The sequence below is a fragment of the Sarcophilus harrisii genome, chromosome 1 (genome assembly GCF_902635505.1).
Source record: "Sarcophilus harrisii chromosome 1, mSarHar1.11, whole genome shotgun sequence".
In the NCBI taxonomy this organism is placed as follows: domain Eukaryota; kingdom Metazoa; phylum Chordata; class Mammalia; order Dasyuromorphia; family Dasyuridae; genus Sarcophilus; species Sarcophilus harrisii.
The window spans coordinates 583,340,909-583,368,202 of NC_045426.1; the positions used below are offsets into that span (position 1 = coordinate 583,340,909).

Consider the following 27,294-nt stretch of genomic DNA (forward strand, 5'->3'; position numbering starts at 1 on the left):
CCCTGTGGGCATTTTTCCAGAGGAATAATTTAACCAAAATATGTATAATTTGACAGCTATGGAAGAGTGTTACTTTACTTGATTAAGACACAAAGAACCTGGGGGCAGGGGGAAGGAGGAAGAAGATGGGCAGATTTTCTTCCCTCCACAGGATGTGATGGTGTACCCTATGTCCAGGAGAGAACTCAGCTGATTATTTTCTCATTGCTCATTTAATACTTTTCTTTTTTTCTTGAGTGCTAGTATTTTTTCTTTGTTCTTTTTTTATATGTTAAAATATTATTCTTTTTAATTTAAAAAATTATGTCTTTTAATTTTTAATTACAAATATTTCTCCATCCCCAAATAGCCATTTTCTTGTAAGAAAAAAAGCAGTTCAATAAAACTAACCAACATATTAGCTAAGTCTGACAGTTTAGTTAAGGGAGTGAACTGTGTGGTACCTGAAAATCCTTCCAGGATTTCATGAAAATTGTACATTTCATAATCATATTCAATTATATTTATTCTTTCTGTTCTCCCTCACCCAAATGTTCACAATTCCAAATTCCTAACCATTCTATAGACTGTCATTGGGTGCTGAGTGACACCTAAATTTGGTTACTTGTATAATTTCTATAAAAATGTTAAATAATCAATCTTTTGTAGGGAGAATTGTCTTAAAACAAATGAGAACAGCTTAATAACTGATTCAATATGGTATTGTTTATAAAGGAGAGAAATATATTTGAGAGAAGAAGAATTGGAATTTTGAGGGCATGACATCAAAAAACATGAATTGCAGAGTATTTTATTTCATTGTGTATAGAAGATGGCTTTAGGCTCAGGAAAGGCAACCCCCAAAATAAGTCATAGCAGCACCTGGAGAAATATGCTGAGTTATTCCAGTGACTGAATGTTCCTATTTCAGTAAACATTCATTAGGCACTTACTCTAATGCAAAGCACATTTTGTAGTGCAGTTACAGAGTAGATCCCAGGCAAAAGAATAGCATAGGAAAAGTGTGTCTATAGTACCCTTGCTATTTATTTTACTTACCTCTTTCCATACAAATTCTTTTTAGTTCTTCTATGGCCCAAAAGGCATTAGCGTGAACTCTCTGCTAGCATACTATACTATTTATCTTGGTATGTCCTTGAAAAAAAGGTCCAGAAGGGTTAGTATTAAAGGAGTATGAGGCATTGAGGAAAGAGGAAGATAATTTGTATCCTCAAGGAGATTAATATATATTATTATATTATATATATAATATAACATATTACATAATAGGAAAAGGTAAAACAAAAAAGGGAGCTGGAAAGTGGGAAGAAGGTGGAGTAGGGACATGGTAGCAAAGCCTGGAGAATTGGATCTCATAGGTCTGGAGATTTCTCCAAAATGGAGGTTCACTAGTGGGGAAAGGGACTATGGGGAGGAAAGAAAAGACTAATGCATGGTGGCAAAAATCAGAGGATAGATAAATCATAGAGAATGGATAGTTTAAAATAGAAAGAATTGTGAGAGACTTATATCTAGTCTATCCCTCTTTTATTACAGAGAAGAAAATTAAAGCCAGGAGAGATGAGATGACTTGCAGCTAGGTGACACAGTGGATAAAGTGCCAGGCCTGGAGTCAGAAAGGGCTGAATTCAAATCTGGCCTCAGAGACTTATTAGCTGTAGGATCCTGGATAAGTCACTTAATTTTTGCCTCAGTTTTCTTATCTATGAGATGGGATAATAATTAACACCTACATCTTAGTTTTGTTATGAGGATCAAACAGGATAATAACAATTGTAAAGCACTTAGCATAATGTTTGAAACATAGTAAATGTTTCATTTACTATGTTTACATAGTAAATATTAGCTATTATCCAAATTCACAGAAGCAGTAAATGCCAAAGTTGGGATTTGAACTGAAATCTCATCATTATAAATTTATATTTGTAAATTTTTTATTTCACAGAGTCAAGGGTTTATGCAAATGACTAGCTTTTCCAGTGTTTTAAAAAAATCTGATTTTTACAATATTTTTTTTTCCCTTTAGAGTCATGACACTCTGCAAAGTCAAGGATACTTGTAATATCTAGGCAGAACTGGCAAAATTTTCTGAGTTAAAAAAAAGAAGTATAATGTTATAAATACTTCAAGGATTCCCTATTCAATTTGGTTTATGAAATTTGAAAATTATAATAGAGTTTGGAGTTAATCTTTGGATTTGGATTTGGATTTGGATGAAGAGTCTCTGCGCATCAAGTTTAATATTATTTAAAGGAACTAGTGGCATATAGTTTTTATTTTTAAAACTGAATTGATAGTATTAGAAGACAGCCATATTTGTTAGTTTCTATTCACCAAATTGAAAAATAAAAAGTGGAGGAGGGGAAAATTGAATAGGACAAATGGTTGAAAATTACTTTTTAGTTTGTAGTTAGTTCTGACTTGTTCCTCTTGCAGTTGAGGGAGGGGTGGGCATTCCATTTAGAAGCCTTCAGAAAATTATGTTCATTTTTCTTGTTTCAGTCTTATGCAACTTATTATTCACAGAAAACAAGTTTATGTGCCCATATGTTTTGGTATATGACAGTGGAGGAAGGTTTATGTAGTTTGTTTCTTTGCTTATCCTGATTCTGATCAGTGAGTGTGCTTGTTTTATCCATTCATAGTCACTGTTACTTGATGCATGAAGTTGCAAGGAATCTTTGAATCAATACATAATAAAAGGCTACAGAAAACTTTTCTTCAAACTCCTAAAAGGGCCTAAAAATTAAATCTGTTTCATTAAGGAGATTAGCAGAGCTAAAGTCTTTCCCTTAAAATGTTACTGACTTCATAGTATGAATTCTATAAAAAATACAATCTGGAAGTAGAAAGAAAATAGATTTATAGAAATGCAGGAAGCAGATGGAAAATCTCCCTTCCTTATATTAGAATTGGGTGTGATTTTAATATTGCAGTACTTTCCCCTAGAGTCATTTGTTTCCTTTTCTAATTCCATTGCTAACATCTGAATATAAGTGCCTTGAGTTCCTCTGAGAAGAAGCAAAAATTTGTTAAAATGCCACTTACTGAAGCTTTATTCAATATTTACAATGGCATATGTCCATTAGGTCCTCCCTCCAGAGTGATTAAGACAATGAGGGTTGAGTTAAAAAGAAAACTGTTGGTTCTGACTATCTTTTGATAGTTATATTACATATCATATACATATTCATTATGTCTGATATAGATGGCATCCATTCTAAGCTTGCTCATCCCATATGAGTCCTGCCCATGTTTTCTCATAACCCCCTCCCCCTCTTAGAAGATCTACATAAGACTTTCATTCTTTTACTATTTTGGGAATATCAGTTTGGGATAGTCTATATGCCATTCTCATTATATATGTGATTAAAAAAAAATGAAGATGAGTTAGTCATATAAAAGCTTTTAGACTTTTTTCATTTGCAAGCCATGGCTGATATTTTGTGGCCTGTTTATGTTCATCATGTGTTTTTCCATTGCCCTTTGAGGTTATATATAATTTTAGATATTCTGAGATGATAGTTTTCCATGATTGGAAGTCATATGGAGATCTTTATTTCCCAATGATTCTGAACCTTAAGACATCATCATACAAAGCCCATTCCCCATCTTTTACCATATAATTCCTTATTCCCATCTCCCTCAACCTTCTAACCCTGAAGTTCCAACCAAGTGTTGCCTTGCTCTTCTGTGTTGTGCCCTCTGGAATGCCTGTTCCATAGACAGCAGCTTTCTCTTTGTGCTAAATCTTTTCTAGCTAATTACAGAAATCTGACTGTCCTCAGTGACATAGCCTCCTTGCTCACTTGTTCCAATACCATTTGCACCTTCCCTCATTCCCCTCATTTCATTAGTTGAGTTGGAATATTTCTTATACTTGGACTTGGAGTGAGGGAAATGTAACTAGACATTTACGAGATATGTAATCCTGGTCTAGTCAATTGACCTCTGTTTTCCTCAGTTTTCTCACCTATAAAATGGGGATAGTAATAGCATTGACCTCCCAGTTATTGTGTGGATCAAATAAAATTATATTTTAAAAGTATTTTGTGAACACCAAAGTACTATATAAATGATAACTATTTAAATAAAAAGGATCAAACTGCAAAAAAGAATTTTGGCTAAAATCTAGGTGTGGGTGGAAAGTGGGAAATGACTTGTGGTAAAGACAACAGTAGCAATAAAATAGTTTTTGAGAAATTAAATAAGTAACTTTAAATATTTAAAGTCAGCCTTTCTTTCTTTCTTTCCTTAACCCCCACACTAAGTGTGACTAGAATGCAATGAGACTATTATTATTTCATGGCTCTGGAGATAGTTTCCATATAAGAATTTCAGAAATTCTGCGAGTAATGAAAATAATATTTGAATGAATGGTTAGCCTCCAAAAGTATCTGTTTTGAGGACAACACTAATTTCAATATGAGAGGCAGCACAAAATTACATTTCGTGTAATGAAAGGAATAATGAACTTGAAGTGAAGAAGATTTGGATATGACGTTCAGTCTTCAATATTTTATTTATTCAATTCTTTCAAAAAATCATTAGGTGCCTTGTACATGCTAGAGGGCAGCTAAGTGGTGCAGTGTTTTTAGTACCAGACCTGGAGTCAGGAAGACTCATCTTCCTGAGTTTAAATCTAGTCTCAGATACTTGCCAGCTGTGTGACCTTGGACAAGTCACTTAACTCTGTTTGGCTCAGTTTCATCAGCTGTAAAATAAGTTAGAGAAGGAAATGGCAAACCATTCCAGTTATCTCTGCCCACAAAACCCCAAATGAGGTCACAGAGAATCATACATAATTAGAAATGACTGAACAAGAATAAAAAATGTGCCAGATGTTACAGTGGGCCTATGTGATTAAAGACAAGTCATTTGATCTCTATAAGTCTAAGTTTCCTTTTCTGTAAAATTCCCCTCCTCAAAGTATTATTTTGAGGAGAGTATATTGAAAATCTTCAAGTTTTATATGCCAAAAATATTATTATTACTCCTAGCTAAGTGACCTTGGGCAAAATACAGAACCTCTCTGGACCACTGTTTTCTCATCTGTAAAGTGAGGGGGCTAGGGCAAGATTGCCTATTGAAATCATAAATCATGGAACTGTGGAATTGGAAGGAATATGGAACTCTAGAGCTTTAGAGTCGAACCTCAGAGATCATGATTGAGTTCACTAAACATTATCAAGCAGATTCCATGTGCAAAGTAGTCAAGGAATAGTAAAAAGAAGGCGTGCTTCCCACCTGTAGAACTTCATTTCTGCAGTTCTATGATTCCAGGAAAAGCTTTCTTCAGCTTACTTAAAGCCGTACTTTAAAAAAACTTTTATTTCATTGTCCCCCTTAAACAAGCTCACATAAAAAAATGAATAAATAAAGTTGTTGACTGCTCATTAATACCAAAGGCAGGGAATTCTTCACACAAGACCCTATTGAGCTATTAAAGACTAGCAGGCTCAGATTCCTCTCACTGAAGGCTCCCTTTTCACTTGAAAATGACATCATTTTGGAGAGCAGGGGAGCTTCAAACCCTAATTACAGACTCTCCTTTCTTCCGGATTTCTAAGGATATTCTTAAAACTGGACCCATTGTTTCTACCCAATGTCATTTACTCTCTTCACAATAATTTCAAGATTAAACTAACCTCAGTGCTACAAAGACCTCTCTTATACAACCCAGATAGAATACCAAAAGAGGAGACATTACCAGAGCAGTAAGATGCTTCTTAGGATTTTTTTTTCACAAAATTCAAGGAACAAGCACCTTCTTTGTGTTCTTTCAAAGTAATTCTATATCAGTTTTTCCCCTCAATTTGGTCCCATGCCCCACCCTTCCCATGATTGATAAGCTGCCCCAGATTGAAAAAATCATCTTTCCAGGAATGCCTTTTATTTCCTCTCCATCTTGGTCCTCTAGGTTGCCTTTATCAAATGATAATGCACCAAAACTTCACTAATATGTTCCTTTATCACTGAGATTTTTCAAGTATCAAAATGCAATTTTAAGCAATGTTTTCTTTTTTCATTCTCAAGTTTATGGGATCATAGTCTCATAGAACTGGGAGGGATCTTAGAGGCTATCCAGTGTAGCTTCCTTCTTTGGTAGATGAAGAAATTGAGACTCAGAGAGGAAAACTAACTTGCTTGAAGGCAATAAATGACAAAGCTAATATGTTTATCTGGTGTTTCCCGGGCTGACAGATTATAGAAGCTTAGAATTGAAAGGTACTCCAGAAGACATCAAAGTTTAAAAAATTAAATTAGAAGATAATTTTTAAAAAGACATCAAAGTTAATTCCTGCCTGGGACATGAATTTTGTCTACAACATCACCCATAGTGGGTGTTCCTTTCAACTTCTACTTGAAAATGTCCAGTGGTAGAATCAGGCAAGCAAGTACAAGCATTGATTAAGCATTGGTCATAAAAGACCAAAAAAAAAAAAAACAAAAAAAACCTCCATCCTTAAAGGAGCCCACCTTCTAAGAGGGAAGACAACAACCAAATAACTATTTACATATAAAATATATTCAGTATAAATAAAAAGTAATCTAAGACAGGGAAGTCAGTGAAAGTGTGAGGATCAGGAAAGACATTCAGAGGGGTTTATACTATTTTTTAATTAATTTTTTTTCCAATAAGTAAAATTCTACCTCAAACCCAAATTAGAAAGAAAGAAAAATAAAACCCATGTTGCAAACATGTCTAATCAAGGAAAACAGATTTCAAGAAATTTTAAATTAGCTCTCCTCTGCTTTCAAAGTCAAATTTTTTTAAAATCATGAGATACCTTATATTTTCTTGCATTTTTTTCAGTCTTGAATTTATTTTTAATATCTTAGGTTTCATGGAATCATTAGATCCCCTTTCATTTATTCTAATTTTATGACTTTGTTTCTGGGCAAAGTTTTATTCTAAACAATTCTCTTTCCAGTTCTCTCTTCTATACTCTCATTTCTTTTTCATTTCTTCCTTCTAGTACTCTCATTTCATTTAAAAAAATTTTTTTAAAGTTTAAAAAAAAACTTTTGCTTCATGTCTTCAAGGAATACTAATTGAAAACTCACTTTAAAGCTTTGTTTATAAATATTTTGGAATCATTTTCTTCTTTTATGTTTGAGATGTTAATCACCAAAATAACTCTTTATAGTAGAATTATTATAATTATTTTTACTTATTCTTTCAATCTACTTCCTGACTTTGGGCTTGATATAAGAACCAGGTGTAAATATCTGGGCTAGTTCTGTTCCTGTTTTCTTGGGCTGTTAAATGCTGAGTTATTCTAGGATCTCAGGTACCACTTAGGCTAGGAACCTATAAGCTTTCAGTGTACTCAAAGGGGTCTGATCTAGGGTAATGTCTGATCCTGACTTCCCTCTCTCTACCTCCCACCGCTCCACTCTAGTCTGAGTTCTCTAAGTTCCTGACTTATATTTGGGTCTGAGCAACAGACCTGCAGGCTTGTGTATTTGCTGTCTCAGTAGACCGTTGCTAGATTTATCCAGTGTTGGGCATCTGGAATTCTCTCTTGGTTCATAGTTCAACATATCTTTAAAAAATTTCTGTTATTAGCACCTGAATTCAAACCTCAGTGCTTACTAAGTTTTATGAGGAGAGGGAAGGGAATAAGCATTCATGTAACACCTACTATGTGCCAAGCATTGTGCTGTGTTCTTTATAAATATTTTTTCATTCAATCTTCATTTAAATTTCATTTAATTTTCACCTTCCTGATGTCTTTCTTTATGATTATGCCATTCTGATCAAAAAGGCAGTTTAAGAGGTTTAACTCTCAGAGTCAGATGACTTAGGATCATTTACTGTCTCTAGGTCACAAATACCAGCCAGGGAACTTAATCCTTCTGAGTTTCAGTCACTTTATTTGCAAAATGGGGACACTAATATAGTCACTAACCACAACATAGGACTGTTGTAAGGAAAGTACCTTGTAAAATTTTAATAACTATAAGAATGTGACTCATTCAGAGAACTGGGATTTCATTTAGTATGGGACTCTCCTAGGGCAAGGATTCCCTCTATCAATGCTGATCAGCAACATACATGACTTAAGTAAATTTGCCTGAGGCATATGGACTTAAGGGGCAGCTAGGTGGTATAGTGAATAGAGTGGTGGGCCTGGAGTCAGGAACACTCATCTTCCCGAGTTCAAATATGTTTTACTCAGACACGTACTAGTTGTGTGACTTTGGGCAAGTCACTTAACACTGTTTGCCTCAGTTTTCTCATCTATTAAAATAAGCTGGAGAAGGAAATGGCAAACTACTCCAATATTTTTGCCAAGAAAACTCCAAATATTGTCACAAAGGGCTGGACACAACTGAAGTGACTTAACAACAAATATGAAGTTATTGACTATTCAGGGAATATCAGAAACAGGATTTGAATCCAGGTCTTTGGAATTCAAAGGCTAATGTTATTTCCAGCATTTCACATAGTCTGTATGCATACTATTGTTATTGTTATTGTTGTTGTTGTCATCATTATTATTACCAGAACTGTCATTTTATTGGTATAAGTAGCTCCCAAGGAAAAATTTCCACTCTTCCAATGCAGATCTGCATTAGGGAGGTTAAGTAACTTTTAGCTCAAGATCTTATAGCCATTGTGTGAGGCTGGATGTTTAACCCTAGTCATCCTATTTTCTTCTTACTTCATTCAGTCTTTTTATGTCTCCTGTACATACTATCTTCTAATAAGAACTTGGCAGTGGATTTCCTGTTTCTGTTTAGATAACTTCCTCTTTTCTTCCTCATCAGTCAATCAATCATCAAAATTGTATTAAGTACTGACTCCATGCCTGGCAATGTGCTGGGCTCTGGGGTTACAAAGTTTGAAATGTTTCACAATAGTTTGTGTTTGAATAATCAGAATGTCCTTCTTGATATCCTTCTTCTCAATGCAAATCATAGTGAAAAATTACTCACTTGAACATCACCTAGTCATACTTTTTTCCAGTGTTTCTGACAATTTTCCTTATCCTTTTAGACTGTAAGGTATATTTAAAATTGGAGGCTGAGAGTTAAATAAGGAATCTATAGCCTAATTGGAAAACTTTGTGCATTTGTGTGTGTGTGTGTGTGTGTGTGTGTGTGTGTGTGTGAGATGTGTGTTTGTGTGTGTAAAATCACAATGCTATTAGCATTGGTGGTATTTAGAGTAAGTGAACTATTTCTGTGTGAATTTCATCATCATTTATAAACAGAAAGGCTAGATTACAGAATGTGAATACTTCTGAATTATACTATACCACATTATTTGGCTTAAACATTTTGATGAAAAACTCCTTTGAGGCATACTTCCAAAGGTGCTAACCTTATCTTCTTTTGAGATATTCTAGAGTAAATCTGAAACAAGAACTAAGAATGATAAAGCTTTGCCTCTTTTTTTTAGCATATGTCATAATTGAGAAGGTATTTGTGAGGGCAAAGGTGAAACAAAAGTTTTTTTTTTTTTTTTCCGATGGAACAAAGCCTTGGACTAGTGACTATGAAGAAATTATTGTCCCCTCATATTAAATTTGCCACACATAGGGAAGCTAAAGGCAAAATTTGAAGCAATTGGAATCACTGATTTTTAAGGAATATCATTTACTAATTGAAATACAAGCTTCAAACAATAAGCAAAACTTTGCAGATTGTCATATTGTTATTTTATTGGATAATGTGTTTATTTTCAGTCTGATTTCCTGTGAGCTTTGGGCCTTCTTTGGAAAATGGTTCCTTTGCTTTTAGCACTGTTTCTATTGTATTGTGTTTATAAGATGGGCAACTTTCACTTGGATATGGATGAAAATAAGTTTTAAAATGAATGATACCGATGGGAAAAAAATTGCAATTGAAAACATAATAGATTTCTCTAAGTATCATCCATATTTATCTGTTTATTTGTTTTTCCAAAGTAGAAGTAGTTTCCTGTCAGACATTTCTATCTGGTATGGAAGTACAGCTCTGACACATTTCAATAGGAAGAAAAATGTGTGTGTGTATAAAACATGGAGAAAAAAATTAAAAGTACATTGCAGAAAATAAAAGAAAACAAGGAAGCACAGAAAAGTGGCCTAACTTTGAAAATGTCTGGTATTTATTACATAGTTTTTAAAAAAATAAAAATTGTGAAGTGGAAATTCATAGTTTTATATTGAAGCCTGTTTTCATGTCATGCTCTGTTCATGAAATGTTCTTTTTTATCTTTTTTATATTTATGTTCAAAATGAATAAATATAAATAATTAAAAATAGATAAATTTTTTAAAAAAAATTTAAAAGATATATAATGGAACTGGAATGGAGAATCTACTTCAGTTCTGTCATTTAGCACAGAAGAGTGATATGACTTCATCCTTTTTGAAAAACTAATTTAGCAAATGACATTGACACACCAGATATTTGTTGCAATGTTTTGTCTTTTTAGACCAAAATATGTTATGATTTCTTCCTTCCCTCCCCCCAGAGAAAGTCTGCCTACATGTATAAAGAATAACTCAGGCTCTTAGGGAATGATGAAGCAATTCCCTTATTGCCTACTAATAAGGAGGATTTGGTGGATCTCTAAAAGAGAGTGACCGACAAGTTGCCTATTCTCTTCTTAACTGTAGTAGCGTTTGATTATGTTAATGCAATTTTAGTCTATCATTGGAGGAATAAAGAGAAATGGCTCTCCTTTCCACTCTGGTTGTTATTGTTGTTGTTATTATTCCTTTGTTCTTGAAGAAGACCAATGATATCATGGGGTGATGTTTTGACTTGTGTGTGAATTGGATTTAAATAAGGAAGAGCTGCACAAAGTTGTCAGCATCACTTACTTTCTCCTCCAGTCATCAAAGTCCAGTGGCAAGATAAGAGGCGCCATTAAGCCTGATCCCATATGGCAAATAAGGTATGAGGACTCAGCTAAAAGCCTTCAAATCTTGGCTTCTGGTCTCCTAGGCTTCTACAGAACCTGCATATTTGTGGGCTTTTGGTTTGTTAAATGTTTCTTTTGTGTGACCTCCTTGGGATCAAGAATGATGATTTATTAATCTCTGTTCCTTCCCTCACATCTGGCACATGTTTTTCACATAGTAGGTTGTTACTAAATGATTGTTGAAGGGAGCCAACAGGCAAGAAAATATGTAAATATTCAGGAAGCCACATCTCTTTAGCCAGCACAGTTCACTCTTATTCCTATTCTTTGCTTGTTTGCTGCAAACAATGATTAACAGCATGTTGCCTCTGCAGGAATGCTTCTGCTTGTTGGAATAACAGCTGTTGTCAGTCAAGCGAGCCAAGAACACCCTCCCCATCATGTATCATGCCTCTAGTTTAGCCAACAGGAAGGGGCAGGTGTTTGTAATGGGCACTGCTTCCACTCTCCCTGTCAGCAGAGTGTGTATTTGGGGAAGAAGTTTTGTTTTATATGCATAATCACTTTTATGAAAGAATCTGTTCTCTTCCTTTACATTTAGACTTAAAATCAGTTTGTCACTCCAAAACCTGCCCTTTGTCTCTTTCCTTGCTGTGATTCTTCTCTCTCTCCATCTCTTTACTACTATAAGGTTATGATCCTGTAAGTGACATTTTTGTGTTCCTTTAAGTCCCCAATTCAGAATAACAAACAGGCAGAGAAATTTAAAATACTAATTTAAGGCCATCTTTGTCCTCTCTTCATTTGTACCTGATATTCTAATCCTCCTTTTCTACCTCCAGCTCTATGCAATTATATGCACCTATTTTACACACCTATTTCTTTCAGGTGCCTTTTCTTTTTTAATGCTATGGAATGAAAGTTAGAGAGGGCAAAGTCTGCCAAGGACACACAAGTTATTTTATGAAAAATCATGCATATATTATAGATATAGATATATCTATATCTATCCATATCTCAACACCCCAATTTTCAAGCTGATGCTTTAGTATTATATGAATACATTTGATCAATAATAACCTATGCCAGAACCAAGGGGCTGATGCACTGTAAGCTCACCTGATGTACCACAGGAATACTTCTATTCTGGACCTATGCATATATTGACTATATTCAACCATGGGGGATCTTGAAGGAAAGGCTATATACCTTTTCTCATTCTTTGGCTCCTTTACATCTTTATCTTTGTACCTTGAAGATAAATTATTGAAAGTTTATGTTTGGCCCATGTCTAGAGTCTCCCTAAAAGGGTGAAGCTGAAAATCATTCAGTGTGCAATAAGAACCAATTATAGGACAGCTATTCATTTCTTCACACATGCAAAAGAAATGCTTAACAAATCCAAGACCCACAAGAATGTTTTGATGGAAAAACTTATAAGCAAGATTCAGTAGCTTATAACTACTGTTACACCTTTCCCAGTGGCTTATATTTAACATAATACAAACATGAAACATTTTATAGGATACTTGAATAGTATTTTTACATTTTTCTGGGATTCATTATTGTAGAATTTCTTCCAATTCCATATCTTCTAGTAGTCCAGAGGTCAAACTTTTCCTGTCAGGGGTATATTCTCCAATGCAGAAATTCCCCTTCTAGCAGTCAATTCCAATTAATAAACCCAGGACCTCTTGGTCAGATTCATGGACTCAAAAACTGATCATCTAGGATTATTGTTTGGTTACTTATACTCAGATGAGAAAAAAAAACATAAAGCAAATAAAAGGCAGCCAGCAGCTTAGATTCAAAGATTCCCGAGTCCCTATATTCTGCCTGCCATGTGGAATTATGTGCCAGAATGCCAGAATGAAAGGAAGAACCATGTTCTCTTAACCTTCCAATTTTGGACCCAAATAGTATTAACATGATTTACACTAGGAAAAGAAGAGGCAAATAAAGCTGGGTCACTCCTTTTTTGAGGTCCACTGAGTCTTCCTGATTAATTATCAATAATAGAATGGCTTCATCATTCTCTAAGGACCTCTAAGTTCAACACACCTAGACAGCTGAGAAATGTCTATGGATGTTATCATTGCTCAAATGTTCAAAAATGGAATTTAGAACAAGTAGTTGACCAGAAGAAGTCAGGTCATCTGTGCTTTGCTCTATACCACTGTATATGTGTCTGTTAGTTTTATGAAGGATTTTTAAAATTTGGTTTTCTTTAAGTAGTGAGACTGTCTTAGTATGTTTAAAATATGATTGAATTTCCATATAACTTTTAGAAGTTCCTTTATTACGCAAAAAAAAGTTCCTTGTTTGCCAGTGTATATCAAGTCAATATCTGATCTTGAGTTAGTTCTGAATAAAAGTAATTAAAGTACAATAGTTCTATTTGACAGTTGAAATGAATATGAATCTAGAGAGAGGAAAACAAAGGATGAGGTTTGTTAATTATATTTTAAAATATTTTTTAAAATTCATTATAAAAAGAGGAAAATGAAGGTTATTTAAACCACATACACTCATTCAGAGCATAACTGGAAATTCTGACCTGGATTTGAATTATAAAATGAACCATGAGATAATCAGTTGGTCAATCAAAAAACATGTATTAAGAATCTTCTATTTGTTTGTACTATATTAAGCTTTAAGAATAGAGAATCAAAAATGAAACTGCTCCTGTCCTCCAAGAATTTATGTTCTTATCAGGAGAAACACACACACACACACACACATACACACACATATACACATATATAACAACATATATATATATATATATATATATATATAAGATATATATAAATCTGTATTTACACACTCACATATATATATACACATACAAATTATGTATATAGTTTTATGTATACCTACACATATTTATATTCTATATCCTAATTTACATACACATATATTTACTCAATCTCTGATTTCACCAGTAGGGAACATTGGTGAAAAGTGAAGAACTCTTTAGAATAATGCAAATCAGTGCTTTTTCTGCAACTTATAATAATAGAGAGTTGTCTGAGACATTGAAAAATTGTGACTTACCTAGGATTGCGTGTTGGAATGAAATGCTGGCCTTGGAATCAGAAAAACAAACAGGTCCAAAGGCCAAATTCTCCCTCTAATCATTATTTTAAGACATTCATTTAGGGTGTGTTTGAGGACTCAAGAAAGCCCAGGCTTATGGACACAAGAGTGAGTGGAGTAAAAAAGCATTTATTAAGTACCTATTATATGCCAAATCTTGTGGCAAGCATTGGGGATATAAAAAAGGCAAAAGACAATCTTTTTTTCTTAAAGAGCTTACAATCTGGGGGAACACAGCATGGTTCCACAGAAAAACATGCAAACAAGTATGTACAAACAAGGTGTATAGAGTATAAATGGAAGCTACTCAAAAGAGAAAAGGCACTGGGGATTAGGGATTGAGCAAGACTTCCTTTAGAAGACAGGATTTTAATGGGACATGAAGGAAGCCAGAGAATCCAAGAGGCAAAAAAGAAGAGGGAAGGTGTTTCAGGTATGGAGGACAGTCAGTAAAAATGTCCTTAGTTGGGAAATGGAATGTCTTAAGTAAGAAATAACAAGGAAGACAGGGTGAGGATATGTGGAGAGATGTAAAGGTATAAGAATACTGGAAAGATGTGTTTGTTTGGGATTGATGTTATAAATGATTTGAATTTCAAACAGAAGTGACAGCATTTGATTTTGAAGGTGATAGGAAGCCACTAGAGTATATTTAGTAGTGAGATCAGACCTAAATTTTAGAAAGATCACTCTGATAGCTGAGTAGGATGGAGAAAGTGGGGATTTGAGAGAGAATGGAGTCAAGAATAATATCCAGATTATACACTTGGATCTCTAGGACGTTTATAGTACCCTCAACAATCACAGGAAAGTAAGGAAAAAGGAAGAGCTTGAGGGGAAAGATAATGAGTTCAGTTTTTGGACATGTTCAGATTAATATATCTATGGGAATCCAGTTTGGAAGATCTGAAAAGCAGTTGAAGATATATCTGAAATTTTAATGAAATCTTAGGGTGGAAAAATTAAACTGAGTATCAACAGCATGGAGATAATTTTTTAGAAAGTCATTTGTAAGGAGAAAATTTCCTTTACTCACCTTCCTTGTCTAAAGGTTGGGAATAGGATGAAGTCAGGGAAAGGAATCTAAGCTTGGAGTTGGAATGAGTTTGAACAAAAGGAAACACCTAATCAACACTAACAAATCATCATTGCTAACTAGGTACTAAGGTTTGTTGTTTCCACCTCATTGTTGTTTGTCCTTCCTTCTCGAAGAGTACCATTATATCAGGGAGGTGATGCCATGAATTGGATTTACGTGAAGTAGGGCTGTTCAAAATTACCTATTTCACTTTCCCTTCCAGAGCCATCTGGCTCCAGTGGCAAGATATAGATCAAGATGACTGAAAATGGCCATGGATGAAATGGGAGAGCTATATACTTAACAGTTCTGAAACTCACAAACCCTATTAGAGAACTCTCCTTTTAGATGCCTTTGGCATTTGTTCTTGGTTTTGATATCTTCAATGATGCAGTGATTGAGAAGCTTTACTTTATGTCATGAAACATAACTTAAATCATCTCATGTGGGTCAGCCTGAATTTATCCTAGACAGAAATTTAGATTTTGACTTTTCACTATAAAAGTGACTATGTGATGCACCACAACTTCTAGTTTCTCGTTATTTTAAAAGTAGCTTAGGTAGAATTGGTGCAGCGGATAGAGCCCTGAGCTAGGAATCAGGAAGTCTCATCTTCATGAGTTCAAATCTGGCTTCACTTATTAGTTATATGACCCTGCACAAATCACTTGATCCTGTCTGCCTCAGTTTCCTCATCTGTAAAATGAACTGGGGAAAGAAAGGGCAAATTACTCCAGTATGTTTGCCAAGAAAACCTCAAATAGGGTCCATCAAGAAGCTGATACAATTGAATAATAAAAACTTAGAATGAGGATCTAGTTCCCTTTAAAATTAAAAAAAAAAAGGAAACTAGGATCTAGAGAAGTTAAATGATTTTCTGAGGAAAGATTTTTACCTTTGAATTTAAATCCATTGTTCTTTTCTTTGTACCACACTAACCTATAAAATGTCTGGATTAAAATTATGAATTAGAAGCAAAGAGACTGAAATGGGAGACAAATGCTTCTAAAAAGTGTCTTAAAGTTTAAAAGCCACCCAGAGTACTCTGGAAGCATACAATAGGGAGTCAGGGTAAATGGTATTTTATGTAGTTGCTAGGGTGTGGTATGGGTTAAGGAAGCTTCAGAAGGGAAATGTAAACATTTGCTGGAGCCTGCTGGTATTGGACTTAAAACAAAGTCATGCCTTTGTTCAGGTTTTATGTGGTAATGGATAGCAAGAGAAGCTATTAAGCTGGACTTAAGCCTTATATGGAAGGAATGATCTCAGAAGTCATCTTACAGAGGAGAACAAGAGCTTGAACTTCTGTCAGAACGTGGGGTTTCCATGGCTCACCACCTGATTCCGACGTAAGACCTTTGATCTGACATGCTTGCCTTGTTGGTTTTGGGGAGAGAAATGATGACATAGTCTGGGATTTCATATATTTCCTAAACCAAAACATTGACTAGATTCTTTGTATCTCTTTTATGTAATTTACAGACTTTATTCTGTTCCCTTTACTTGCAGTGTGTCTTTATCTCCTTAAGAATAGCTTATGTCTTCATCTGACTTCTTCCTACATCTTCATCTCACTTGTTCTTATAATGAGCCAAGTACCTAGCACATGATTCAGAAAAGGAGTCTTGCATTAGAAGGCACTTTCCGATGTCATTTCTTCAATCTCTTACCCAATGTCAGAATCTTTTTTTGCGGCATTCCTGAAAGCTTAAAGGTCTAGTGTGTGGTTAGGGCAAAGTGACTGACTTAAAGTTAGGAAGCTCTCTCTTTACTGAGCATTTACTAGCTATGTGATTATTGGAAAGTCACTTAATATCTCCACAACTTCCTATGTGCTTCATAATTACTTTGAATATTTATGATAGTCAAAATAATTTACTCACTAAAAGTCATTCTTAAAACAATATTGTTGTTATTATATAAAGTGTTCTCTTGTTCTGCTCATTTCACTTCACTATTTCATATAATTCTTTCTATGTTTTTCTAAGGTTATTGAGCTCATTTCTTATAGCACAATAGTATTCTATCACAACTTTTATATAGTACTTTATAAGAATTTCAAAGCCCTTTAACATAGGTTATCTTATATGATCATTACAACTTCCCTGTGATATAGGTGCTATTACTATCTGTATTTGATAGCAGAATCTTAATGGGGTTAAATGACTTGCCCATGCTCCTTTTTGTGCAAGATCATTATTATAGTTGAGTCAAGAAAACTGGTTTCAAATTCTGATTCTACCACTTGGTTAATTTTGTGACTTTGGGCAATCCACTTACCCTCCCAGTAGGTATTAGTGGTTTGTAATAGGAATAATAATACTTGTATATTCTGCCTCTGGAGGTTGGTGTGAGGCTTAAAAAAGATAATGTCTCTGGGATCTTTTGTAAAAACTAAAACATTGTAAATTTAAATCAGTATCGTAATTATCTTTGTGGCAGCACTGGAATTGCTTGTGTACATTCACCAAGCCTCTTCCATACTAATACTAATGCAATCTGTGTTCATATGAAATATGTATTCAGATTTCTACACATACATAAATATGTGGAGAGCTTCTTCCTGAAATTTTTGTCATTCCTAAAATGGAAAAGAAGAAAGAGAAAGTAAAAATTGATTTAAAAAATGTATATAACGTGCTAAATTTTTGTGGTTCATGTTTGATTTCAGTCTCAAGACTTAAATATACAAAGCGCTTAAAAGATTTGTTAGTACATGGTTTGCTAGGGGCTTGTGTCGGCCCCTCCTGGCTGAATGGTAGTACTACATGAAAATTAAGTGTGTGTACGTGTGTGTGTGTGTGTGTACATACACACATACTGATTGTCAAAAGTCTTAATGTAGTTTTAAGCGATTCAGCTTTAAATCCACATTGAAAGTTTTGGGACACCTTGTATGTTCAATTAGTCAGTGTTTACAAATTGCTACTGTGTGCCAGACTCTGGGGTTACTAGTGGAAACAATGAAGCCATCCTTATTCAATATAAGCTTACATTGAGTGAAATATATACACATATATTTGGATTCAGTTAGTAAAGAGCATTTATTTTGTTCCTACTGGGTATAGAACTCCCCTACAGATGCTATAACCCTTCTCAGAGGAATTTTCAAAACTCACATAATCATCTAGTATTGGGGAAATCTCTGGATGAATTATTAGAACATGATATTATTTGAGTAGTAGCTCATAAGTGGTCTGCAAAAATATGAACATTTATGCTGCTCGAGGAATAAAAAAAGTTGGTCAAACATTTATTAAGTATTTACTATGTGCTAAGCACTAGATAGTTTCTGCCTTCACCAGAAATTACAATCTAATCAGAGAAGATAGCATACAAAAGGAAAGTGAAAAAGAGAGTGCCTGAAAGAAGGTGCCTGAGTCAGGGGCATGATATAATCCAATCCAAAATGCAACTGGTAGAAAATGAAGACAACCTCAGAGTCCCCTTTAAATAGAATCTTTAGAAGTTCTTTGAGCAGCCCTTCAAATAAGAGAGGCAGGGTCATTGAGAGGATTAATGAAGGGTAAATACCAAAATGCAATCTCACAGAATGATGAGAATTATGTATGGTAGAGTCTAGACCAAGAAGTACAGCTGGTGGGAAGTGAATAAATGGCCTCATTATATATTTTGGGATCATATTATATATTTTATTTTATATTAGAGAAATAGGAAATGTGTTTCTTATGTGCCTTTATCTTTAGTCTTCTCATTTCATCAACATGGTATTGCTATTCTTAAAAAATGTACATACCTGTAGTGGCTAGCACTCCTAATGTTGCTTATTGTTTAGCCATTTTTAGTCATGCCCAATTCTTTATGAGGTTTTCTTTGCGAAGATAGTGATTTCCCATTTTCTACTCTACCTCACTTTACAGTTGAGGAAACGGACACTGGGGTCTGGACTGGGGTCTCCTCAGTCTGGATTGGGGTCTCCTCAGCTATAAAACAAAGGTTGAACCAAGTAGTCTCTGAAATTCCCAACAACTCTAGGTCTATTTGTATCTCAATCTCTAATTCAAATCATCAAATATTGACTAAGCACTAACTATGTTTATTTTATTTTTACTTTATAAATACCTACTTAAGTTAGAACAGTTCTATGAAGTGAAAGATGGAATTGGAGTCAGAAGGTTTGGAATCAAGATTTGGCTATATAAATTAGTGTTGTGTGACCTTTGACATATTATTTTATCTTTTCCCCATCTTTAAAATAGAGATAATAATATATGGTCTACCTCACATGTTAGTTATAAGGAAAGTGTTTCCTAAATAAAATAATGCCTTGTAAATATGAGCCATTATTAATGTGTTCAGAACATTGTGCCTGAAGGCTATAGAAAAGTTAAATACAAAATGGTTCTTTTCCTCACAGAGCTTATAGTATAGTAAGAAAATATGATATATATCCAGATATTACAAAGTTGACTGAATAAAGAGGATTTTTGTTTTTGTTTTTGTTTTTAACAAACAGAGCAGTGTATGATGTCCAAGGAAGGAAAAAAAATTTTCAAGTTGGATGAAGTAGGGTCATTAGGAAATTCTTCTGGGAGAGGTAGTGTTTGAGCCAAATATTAAAAAAAGCTCAGAATTTCAGCTAGCAGATTTTGAAATAGACAGGTTCCTGCTAAAAAAATTTAGATTTAGAAGCCATCTACAAGGAAGTGATAGCTGAACTAATAACAATGCAAAGAATTTCTAAGAGAAAGGAATGAGAGGGAGCACAACCTTAATAGGGAAGAGGAAGAGGAAAACAGAGAGAAATGATGAAGGGAAGAATTAGTAGAATAGTTAGTAGTTAGTAGAAGATTTCTGAAACCAAAGAAAGATGTAGTGTCAACAGTGCTAAATGCTACAAAGAAAAGGAGCATGAACATTTAAAAAAGGTCATTGTAGTAGTTATTTTGGAGATCATTGGTGACCTTTGAGAAAGCAAATTCAGTATAATGGTTGGGTAAGCCAGAAATACAAAGGACTTAGAAAAGTGAAAATTGAAGAAATGTTTTCTATGTTAGAACAGAACTGCTTACGAAGCCTGATTTGTTAATGTGTTATTGATCTTACCTCCTTAAAATAGTGAGCTTATATAGATAAAATCTTCAAAAAAGTTTTAACAGTAAAAGGGAGAAAAGATGTAAGATAGTTATCAGGGCTTTTAAAGGATTGGTGAGACTTAAGCAGGTTGTAGGCAAATGGAAAGAAACCATTGGGGGAAAAAAGTTACTGGATATGCATGAGGAAGAAGGGATTATTTGGAAGGTAAGGTTCTAAAAAAGACAAGAAGGTTTGAGATTAAGGATATGGGCAGAGGGTTTAGTTTAAGTGGATAGTGGGGGATGTGTCATATAACAATGACAATAAAGAAAGAGGAGGAAAAGATGATGCTAAAAAAAAAAGTATTAGTAAATGGAGGAGGGATTGTGAAAAGAGTTCCTTCACACTGGGTGGTCTTAATAAGAAGCTGAGATACCTGCTAATAAATATGGAGATAAATTGTTGGTAATAGTTGGAGGAAAAGAAGAAGATAAGAGGGAAGAAGAAAAATTTTGGAAAAACTTTGCCATATGAAATAAAGAGCTGAAAAAGGTAGAGAAAGAGTATTGTTAGACAACAAAGAACACCCTGCTCAGTGTAAGTGTGGTAGTGGGGAGAAAGTAGTTAGAAATCGTGACTTTTTCTATCACCACTTAGAAGAGACCTGGAGCAGGAGCAAAAATATCAGATGATGGGGATTACCTAACACTGAAGATTTCCCATTTAGAAATAGTAGGTTGGAGCAGTAAATGATTTTATCTCCTGAGACATTAAAGTGACATAACTATGGATTGATTCAATGTTGGACACGAAGGTAAGGGAAGCCAAAATAAGGGATGCAGATTGGCAGAATATAGATGGGTCAAATGAAATGAAGGTCACAATAATATGTCTGGGAGAGGTGAAAGGTTAGGAGGCAATGGGCAGAGAGAATGTAATTTCCAAATTTTGGGGTTTAATGATGATATTATTCTAATAGATGGTGAATCATAAGATGTAACTATTTTGGTGCTTGACTGAAATTGGATAGAGAAAAAGACAGAGAGGCAGCAAAACATTTTAGAGATGGGCATATTAAGATTCAGTGACTTGTGAAAACCCAGACAGCTATCCAGGGCTTGATCCCAACTATCCAATACTTTTGTCCATTTTTGTCTTAATTTAATTGCAAAACAGTTTTCCATATGTTGGAAAATTATAGGCACCAGTGTATTATTGTGCATTCCCTTAGTCTATTTGTCATATTCTTAAAAATAAAAAGGTTTTTTGGGGAAGGTTTATTTTTGGTTTAGACTGAACTCATTACTATAGGAAACTTATAAGTGGAGAATTTCTCTACCTGTGAAAACAATTGTTGCAAAATTTAGCTTTGAAGACATACATGACACAATGAAAGATAAAATGTCTTGTTCAATCTCACATATTATATATCAAAAACTGGTCTTGAACCAAGACTTTTAACCCTGAGTTTAGCTCTCTCATCATTATACTATCCTATCTTTTAAACACATATATGATTTACTAACTAAATTCTTCAGTTTTTGAAACTTTCATTCAAATAATGCCTTAAAACATTTATATCATTTTTGTAAGCAGATGGGATCATAGATTTAGAACTCAAAGGAGATGTAAAAGGCAATTTTCATAGGAGAAGAGTTTTGGAAACATCTATTTTTGTGCTTATAGAAACAATGTTTCTAGCTGGAGAAATCTTCAACAGTATTAAAAATAAATTGTATATTTCATCTGTCACAATTGACACCTCTCTATGAATATGTCACCTACAAGGCAGGGATATAGTGGTGAGAATACAGGAAAATAATAGTGGATTTGAATTGATCCTACAAGCGTGATTTAAAAACTTTTAGGTGACAGACTCATATTTCATTCTTTACACACTCATAACTGACTGACATTCAGAGAGCTCAAGTAGATATAGGGAGTCCCAGACTGAAATTGTTGGAGGAGGACCATTGAAGGCATGTGGATTTGGGTATTTGCCCCCTGACTTCAATTAACTTAATGAGCTTTTTTTTTTGGAGGGGGGGAAGGCGATTGGAGTTAAGTGATTGGCCCATTATCACACAGCTAGTGAGTGTTAAGTGTATGAGTTCAACTCAGATCCTCCTGACTTCAGGGCTGGTACTCTGTAAACTTGATGCTCTTTTTAAAAAAACTGTAAGACTTGGTTAGATACAATTCTTTTTTTCCCTTTTTAAGTACTATTTAATTTTTTTCCAATTACATGTAAAGACAATTTTTAACATACTAGATACATTTTCAAAAGATTTGCCAGCTGCATAGGGAGTGAAGGATTCAGCTAGGGTTGTGAGATGTAGCAGAATCCTTTTTAATTGGTTTTCTAAGTCCTGGTTTAACTTAGTATCTTACCTGTCTCCCCATCCCCCACCTTCTGGCTTCAGTTAACGTTTAACCATTTGGTTGTAGGTTTGGCTCACCAAGATTCTGATACCATCAAGGACTAATATCATACTGTGCTGGAAGGTCAGGCAGGCAAGTCAGCAGGGAGAACCAGTGCCAGGAGTGCCATTAATTACCCAGCTCTACACCATTTAACTTTTGCCACTTCACCCCTCCCCTTACAATCTTGGAGAGGCTAAACTCAGATTCAGGCTTATTTACTCTATATAAAATGTAGGTGCTATAATCAATTCAGTACATACTGAGGACCCTCACTTTTACTTCAATCTTTCCACTAGGGTCCTTTGTTCTACCCCAAGGGTCTCAGGGTAGATTCCCAAATGCTTTTGGTTTGACCTTTAAAGACCATCTTCTAGCTTGACTGATTTTTATAGTGCCTTTAAGGCTGCATTTCCTCTCATGGTATATTTTCACTAAGTATGCTTTTCTGTGCCTCTCTCAGAAAAGTAGTCTTAGTAAATATTTATGATCAATTGCCCTATGTCCTGCAGTTTAAGCTTCGAGGTGAGGAGTACACAATTAACTTCCTTCTCTGTGTATCAGAATGGATGCCTAATTTGATATATGGATAAATCAGGGAGCCAACTGTGAATTATAATGGTTTAGGAAATATCCACTAGAACTCTACCAGGCCCTGTAGAGTGAGGCTGATATCAGCAAGTGGAAAAAACCTAAGCCTATACGTCTGACTGCCTATAATCCAGCTGCCACCAGTAAGCAAAGTTCTTTATCAAAATAATAGTTCACATCTATAATGGGCTACACAGTTATAAATCACCATGCAATTTGATCTCACTAACTAGACAGACTATGTGGATATTATTAGATTTTGTGAGATAGATAGTGCTAATATTCATAAAACCATAGAATCAAATTGGAAATGTCCTAGGAGTTCTTAAAAGCACAGAAGGACCTCAGAAACTCCTGGCTCAAACTCTGCATTTTAGAGGAAACTGAGAGGAGGAGACCCAGGATTTAAACCTTATTTGATACCAAATTCCTTTGATTTTGATGAATCCCACCCCTACTTGAAGCTTGTATCCTCTTAAACATTGTTTTTTGATGAGTTTCAGTGGCCTTCAGGTATTTTTTTAAATGCCTTTTTTTTTTTTTTTGGCTTTTGCTTGCTTACTTAGATCATAAGAACTTTTGCATATTGTCACTTGTTCTTAGAAGTATTCAACACTTGTTCATTCAAGAAATATCTACATTGTCTCTTCTTTTTGCAAAAAACTATGCCAAGAGATTTGGAGATACAAAAATGCCATTTCATAGGCAAAGGAATTTTGAGTTGAAGTAATTTTTCTCAAGGTCACAGAGTTACTAAGGTAATAGGAACATAACTTGAAGCTGGATCTTCATGTAAAGTCCATTTTTTCTGGTTTTCCATAATTTCTTTATTTATGAAATCCACAGCCAACTCCCCCCCCCCATCAATATAGTTTATCAGAGCTGACTGTTGTTATAAGTTCTGTTTGTCCTTTGTTCTCACAGAGAACCACTGACATCAGGGAGATGATGTCTTGACTTGCAATGAATTAGATTTAAATGAGGCAGAGTTGTGCAAAGCCTTACTCTCTCCTCCAGCCCCCTCCTCTCCCCTATGATACATTTTACACAAATGACCTTTTGGGACTGTTAACTTGACAATCTCTGTATTTAAGGGAAAACAAGTATTGCTAGACTAATTCACCTGCTTCTATGAGGAGCAGTCATTACAACATTGAAAGGACAATCTTTGAAGGTTTCCATACTTGGGGGGGAAATTGATCCTCTTCTCCCAACTTGAATCAGTAGACACTATTTCATCCTCTCTGTCACTGTTGAAGTTAAATTACTTCCCATTATAACCCAAGTGATAGAATCAAATTGCACGTGTTCATTCTCACCCTTCTTTTCCCTTAGGTACCCCTCCAAGTCCCTATTCATATGAACTGGATTTATTCTTGGGGTTTGATAGTCTGATCCAAAGGAGAGCTTCTTCTCTCTTTGGCTCATTTCCTACTATAGGGGTTTTACTTTCTGGAGATCTTGAAAATGCACCCTTGGTTCATATCTGTGAAGTAAATTTATGCTACAGGACTCAGATTTATAGTAATTTTACTCTTATAAAATGACTCATATTTGTCCCTCCAATTACAGAGCAGAGTTTTTAACAATGGGCTACAATCTTAGCATCTAACATTTTATTAAGAAAGGCCTCTCTATCTTATATGGCCTCTGCTCTGCTCCCCCCAATCCCCACCTTCATTAGTTTCTTTTCTCCCCAGATAGGAAGAATTACAAATCCCCAAAAGCCTACTCCTTGCCCTGGATGGTTACAAAAATAAGGCTAATCTCTAGATTTTCCCAAATTTGAATAATTTCTCATCTTCATCATGACTACTTAATAGGTAATATGGAAGAACTTTTATCTCATTAGAAGAAAACTCTTGACTCAAACTGCATTTTGGAGGAAAGTGAGACTTATAATAATTAAATTAGAAAACAAGCATGTATTAATCTCTTGTAATTTGTCACTTTGCTAAGTGCTGGAGATATTAAAAAAAACTCCCTGTATTCTAATGGGGGAAACAACAGAGTAGAGTGGGTGAGAAGGGACAATTTTATTCTGAAAGTTACTGGCTATAGGGGAGTAGACTGACAATCTATCCAAGAGCAATGAAAGAATTCTTTAGATCATAGTTCATGAATATCCAGTTTGGAGGTGGGGTGATAAACAATTGGAGAGGAGATTGTAAAGGAGGTGACCTTTGAGGAGGGAATAAAAAAAAAATATGTTCTGGGAGCAGGAGATCAGCACAAAAATGGTAGAAGTTCCTCTAGGGCAAAAAAGGTAGGGGTGAGGAGATAATTGGTAAGGGGGAGCAAGTGACCTAAGAGGACTCTTTGGAAAGAAACTGAAATTGGGGTTGTTATTGGGACAGCACTTTGTAATTCAAATGAATCTCACTTTCCCACAAAGTCCTGTATAAATTCTCTTAAGACTTGTAGTAGTTTAGTAGTTTAGACAAAGATGTACATACTTTGAGAGCTGCTGAACAAACAAACCCCTTTCCCACCAAACCTGAATTGTTTTTCCCATCAAACCTGAATCAAACCTGAGTATCATAGTAGATTTGCTTTCTAGGTAAAATCCTATACAGGAACCTTGTTGATTTATTATCTTTCTCCAAGGGACACATTACAACAGGAAATCCATTTTTCTCTTAAGAGAAATGGTATACAAACTGAAAAGTTTTTGTACAAACAAAACTAATGCAGACAAGAAGCAATAAACTGGGAAAATATTTTTACAGTCAAAGGTTCTGATAAAGGCCTCATTTCCAAAATATATAGAGAATTAACTCTAATTTATAAAAAATCAAGCCATTCTCCAATTGAAAAATGGTCAAAGGATATGAACAGACAATTCTCAGATGAAGAAATTGAAACTATTTCTAGTCATATGAAAAGATGCTCCAAGTCATTATTAATCAGAGAAATGGAAATTAAGACAACTCTAAGATACCACTACACACCTGTCAGATTGGCTAAGATGACAGGAAAAAATAATGATGATTGTTGGAGGGGATGCGGGAAAACTGGGACATTGATGCATTGTTGGTGGAGTTGTGAACGAATCCAACCATTTTGGAGAGTAGTTTGGAACTATGCTCAAAAAGTTATCAAACTGTGCATACCCTTTGATCCAGCAGTGTTACTACTGGGATTATATCCCAAAGAGATTATAAAGAAGGGAAAGGGACCTGTATGTGCACGAATGTTTGTGGCAGCCCTTTTTGTAGTGGCTAGAAACTGGAAACTGAATGGATGTCCATCAGTTGGAGAATGGCTGAATAAATTGTGGTATATGAAAATTATGGAATATTACTGTTCTGTAAGAAATGACCAACAGGATGATTTCAGAAAGGCCTGGAGAGACTTACACGAACTGATGCTGAGTGAAATGAGCAGGACCAGGAGATCATTATATACTTCAACAACAATACTAGATGATGACCAGTTCTGATGGATCAGGCCATCCTCAGCAACGAGACCAACCAAATCATTTCTAATGGAGCAGTAATGAACTGAACTAGCTATGCCCAGAAAAATAACTCTGGGAGATGACTAAAAACCATTACATTGAATTCCCAATCCCTATATTTATGCACACCTGCATTTTTGATTTCCTTCACAAGCTAACTGTACAATAATTCAGAGTCTGATTCTTTTTGTACAGCAAAATAATGTTTTGGTCATGTATACTTATTGTGTATCTAAGTTATATTTTAATATATTTAACATCTACTGGTCATCCTGCCATCTAGGGGAGGGGGTGGGGGGGGTAAGAGGTGAAAAATTGGAACAAGAGGTTTGGCAATTGTTAATGCTGTAAAGTTACCCATGTATAAATCCTGTAAATAAAAGGCTATTAAATAAAAAAAAAAAAAGAGAAATGGTATACATGGACCCAGCCCACACTATTGTGTTGTCCATTTTCTGAAGGTTAGAAACAAAATATTGCAGGATGAGAGAAAAGAGTATGAGTGGGTACACTGCAATAGCCAAGAGCTTTTATAGACCTGGGAGAGGTTGTCTGATTGTTATTCAATCAAACATCATGGTTTGTCCAGTCTTTGGAACCCAATGAATATGGTGCTAATGAGTATGCTCAAATCACACCATTAAAAAAAAAAGATCCTTCCTTAACTTGCCTCCAAAGGAAACTTAATGCACAGAAATCTTGTCATGTCAATTGAGGAGGAACCCAAACTGATTAGAGATTTCTT

General features: G+C 34.9%; 1 protein-coding gene across 3 annotated transcripts in view; it reads left to right on the forward strand.

The window, feature by feature from the left end:
- Nucleotides 1-27,294, forward strand: part of GRHL2 (grainyhead like transcription factor 2) — a 208,946-nt gene that overhangs the window by 125,838 nt on the left and 55,814 nt on the right. The window lies entirely within an intron of this gene.